Genomic DNA, 4480 nt, shown 5'->3' with positions numbered 1-4480 from the left:
TGATAAGCCAACTGTTACATTTAGTTTGGGGAGAATAACGTTGTATTACATTTATCTACAGGACCTTTATAATAGTATGGTTTCGGGTCATGGATCTTCAGGAATCGGTAAATCATTGGAAGTTCAGGGTATCCTTTCCTTTGGAATCCATTCTTTTCATGGAGCCCTAATACTTTAATCTTGTCGGCGGGGATTACACGGGGTACTTCCTCATATACATATGAGTTCATCTCAACCCTCCGACCTCGAATATGTAAAGTTGAGTTTACGTGAGCTTCCACAAAAATGAACAGCTTCACGACTTTCAGGTCTTCCAACCACTTGATCCTTTTTAGGTTGGTTTGTAGGTAAGCAAACAGGTGGGTGCCTATATAGTAGATTCTTGAGGCACCCGTCCATCTTCGTTCCATGTACAAAGGTGATGGATTATAGATTTTCTCTAGGATGTTCATCATCTCAACCCTTTGTCAATAATGCGGAGAATGCATTGCAGTCATAAACAGGATTCGAAATACTAAGAACTTGTTCCACGCTTCGTAATTCTGCAAGACAACATTGAAAGTAAGAAAATGTTTGGACAGCAACATTTGCTTTTACTTGATCTTATTAAGATTTCATAAAAACAATTCCGTTGTTGGTCGGCTCTAATACCAACTATAACGTGTCCACTTGTATCTTCAGGACACGTCTTAGCAGTCCATCGGAAAGGATGTCTACAAAGCTCCGCTCGGCACTCCCATGGAATGTTACGGGGTTTGCGATCTAGGGCTTTCCGCATCTGCCACAAAGCGGAAGTATTCTGACCATTCCCACTTAGGATCGACCTGAATTAGGGTTTTCCTTATTGGTCATTTCCTAACGGCAACTAGCGTCGGACCCAAGCAAACTACTTTATTCAGAAACACCAGGTCCGAAGCGGATTCACGCTGCACTTGGTTCAAGGAGAATGGGAAATGAGAGGGATGCAAAGCTCAACCTCTCTGCCCTAAGGCATAGTCCCATTCCGTTTCCCTAAAACAGCGTAAATCGGGTTCAATCATAACTCTAGGTCAACGCTTTTGTTGTTCTATTCTTTGACGATCTTCCTGCTGTCCATCGTGATTTGAGAAAAGTTCATCGTGATTTGAGAAAAGTTCCCGGCCAACCAGGACCACCCATCCGTAGGACGGACCTATGGCCCATCCTCCCTTTTTTCCTTGGGTTGTTTTAGTTATTTAATTACCTAACACATTAGTTGGACATGTAACAACCAGCTTCTTTAATTAACCCATGAAGCACTAGTTTCTTCACGTAATCTTATCACTTGACATAGAAAAACAATATCAGAAAAGTTCCTTATTAACAGGTTATTATATTTATCTTTGAAATACAAAGAGTCCAACCTGTAGGCTTATCCACAATCCGCCCGAAGGCTATCCAGCAATCCACAGGGAGCACTAATCCAAGTTTTCCGCCCGTAGACTAGTATGTGAGCCTCGAGATCCAATCCTGAGTCATGTTAGCCTCTTGTGCAGGGCCCGGAAGGTGAGGGATTTATGGCCAGAGCCCCCTCTGGCACCCAAGCGTCCTCCTGCTCCAAGTAGCGCTCAACGGAGAGACCTCTCGCAGCAGGTTTTGTCCACTTGCCCGGCGCGGTTAACAACCCCCTTGGTTAGGGTCAGGCAGGCAGTCGGGGGTAATTGAAGCTGCCTCTCCCTTTAGGCCATCAACCTGAAGTATAGATATCCATTTATCTTTTAATTCATTGATCAAACAAAGCCAAAAAGTGCTCTAGAATCTGTAGCAAGCACAAACATTTCCATTGATCGTTTTTGTTTGCAAACTGCTAAGGAATGAATCCTTCCTTTCGAATGCGTCTAGCACTCGATCCAGGATGACTTTCAACTTGCCAAGATCCCCTATATCCTGGGTTAGGGCATACCTATTAACCCGACTTGGTCAAATCTTAAGTTCATCAGTTATTTCAGTTTATCGGCTGGTCTTTAGTTTCCAATCAATCTTTTTTACTCACAAAAGATACTAAGTTAGGATGATTATTCATCCTCTTGCAAGACAACTTGCATAAGGACCTGCCAACCTTGTTGCGAGAATTTTGCCATTCCTTTGTGATCCAATCACAAGATCATATGACTCCATACTTGCTGTGTCGCATCGAACTATGAGACTTATTCTACTCATTGAATGGAGTCACAAAACAATCTGTTCCTGATTACGTTAGGCTGACGTTGTCAGTCCTAGAGTTCCAAGTTCCATCTCGTAAGATTCTTAGGGACAAACCCTAGTTCACTTTACGATTACATTTCACTGTCCCTATATTTAGTGAATGTGGGCAAGTATTTAAGGTATAGGCATTTCTTGGAATTTAACTCATTCCAAATGAGTACTCCGCGGTTTAGGTGTTTTAGGTTTATGCCAATTTGTTTAACTCTAGAAAATAATTACGTGATCATTTCTACATGACTTATTGTCCATGCGTAAATTGATTTTTCAACCATAACTTATTGATTTAAGGTCAAGCATAGGTTAGGTTAATTCCAACTAATCTTCCTATACTTTGCGAATAAAATTCATGCTAAAAAAGCAACCTTTTACTTGATGATTTATGCAGTTGACAAGTGATAATTTCCTAGCGCTATGCATCGTAAGAATCATTTCATGCTTTGCACTTTCCATGATGATTCATTGTGAAGAAGATATAGGTTAATAGTGCGATATGTAGTTTATACATCTAGGCTTTAAACGAAGTATACTATTTTAATGGACAATAATCTAATTTTTAATTCATTTCAATGCATAAAGCTTTTTGCTAGAAATGCATTTATGCTTTCTTTATTTTGCATGTTTCATTAAAAATATTAATGACTAAGTTCCTTCGTCATGAGTATTTAGGACAAAAATATATCCTATTTCTAACAATTAACCTTGCATGATTGAATTACAACAATATCAAATAAAAATTAGGAAGGAAAACTTGGGCTTGGGGTGAGATGTCCACGTGGATGCTAGGAGATGACCCTCTCGCGGCTGCGCCTTGGACTTTCTTAGTAGGCATTTCCGCCGTGGAAGTAGCTTTACAACTCCTTTTTGATATTTCACTGTGGCTCTCTTTTGCAATAACTTGCACCGTCCATCGAAAGCAGTTTTAGAAGGCTTCCTCCTTGGAGTCCGGAATTCAAAAGGGGTGTTTCAGAATCTTTCACGACTAAGACCCATTAAGCCATGGGGAAGGCTTAATGGCCTTTGTAAGGACTCGCACGAACGGGGAATAAAAAGGCCTCATAGAATCCTAAGGGAGAACTTCCAAGGGGAAAATTAGCCTTTAAAGGCTATACCTTTCGGAAGGAGGGAAAAGGCCTAAGGGCCTTTAAAGACAAACTCGGAGGGAGGAGGGGGTAATCCTTTAAAAAAAACCATAGGAAACCTTAAAGAGGAGTTTTTAAGAGGGTTTCAATTTGCCACAAGGGAAGGGAGATAAGGGAATTTAAACACACGGGGGAGGGGGTTTCAAGCCCAATGGGAAGGGACTTAAGGGTTAAAATACAGGGGTTCCAAAATGGCACAAGGGAAGGGGGCTAAAAGAAATTTTTAAAACATGGGGGGGCGGTTCCAACTACCATGGGAGATGGGATTTAAGGGGGTTAAAACTTGGGGGAGGGTGAGTGGTTTTGAAGCCCAGGGAAAAGGGGGCTAAGAAGGCCCCCCCCCTTTGGAAGCTTCTAAGCTTCCAGAAGCTTACGGGGGGAGGGGGTATTAAGGCCGTCAGTCGATGGCAAATTTAGGCAGCAGCGGCGGTTGGGCAGCCCTTCTCCGTGCGGAGTGCTCCCTCAAGCCCTCTCTCTCTCTCTTACCCACTGATCAGAGTGATGTCGTGGCGGCCCTCCCGCTTTCCTTTCCTTTCGTCCCCTCTTGCAACAGTAGCAGCAACCTCTCCATCTCCCTCTTGATCCCCTCACAACAACAGCAGGCCATCTCTTCTCCTTTTTTTCCCCACCCTCACGGCGATTCCCCCCGCTAGTTTATATAGGTAAGAGGGAGGGACTCCTTCCTCCCCTACATGTCTGCGCCATGGCGACTAGTGGTAGCGAGCTCCACCGAGGAGCTTTACCATGCATTCTATTCCCCTCCCCTTCCAGCACGATAGTCAGCTGGGGAGGGGAATAAGGAAAAAAAATTTGCCATTATTTCATTAAAAGGAATTATCCCTATGATTATTCTACCCTTAAGAGGGTTTCATATGCGAATGGTCTATTTATCCTTTCGGAGTTGTTACAACCTCTCTTCCAACTCCTCCTTGCTCTTCTCCATGCTTTGAGACAGCATCATCACCACTTATTGTTGTTCATTCCACACATCTAGTATGTGTATTTTCTCCTTGTTTCAATGGTTCAACTACTCATTGGCTATCTTCTGGGCTTGTTGCACCCACGGAGAGTTGCATGGAAGCTTTTGACAGTCTCTTGGATAGATCTTCATTCCTCTA

This window comes from Lygodium microphyllum, chromosome 2, assembly GCF_053477565.2.
Source record: "Lygodium microphyllum isolate KBCC chromosome 2, Lygodium_microphyllum_v1.1.10, whole genome shotgun sequence".
NCBI lineage: Eukaryota > Viridiplantae > Streptophyta > Polypodiopsida > Schizaeales > Lygodiaceae > Lygodium > Lygodium microphyllum.
This window is presented reverse-complemented; position numbering follows the sequence as displayed.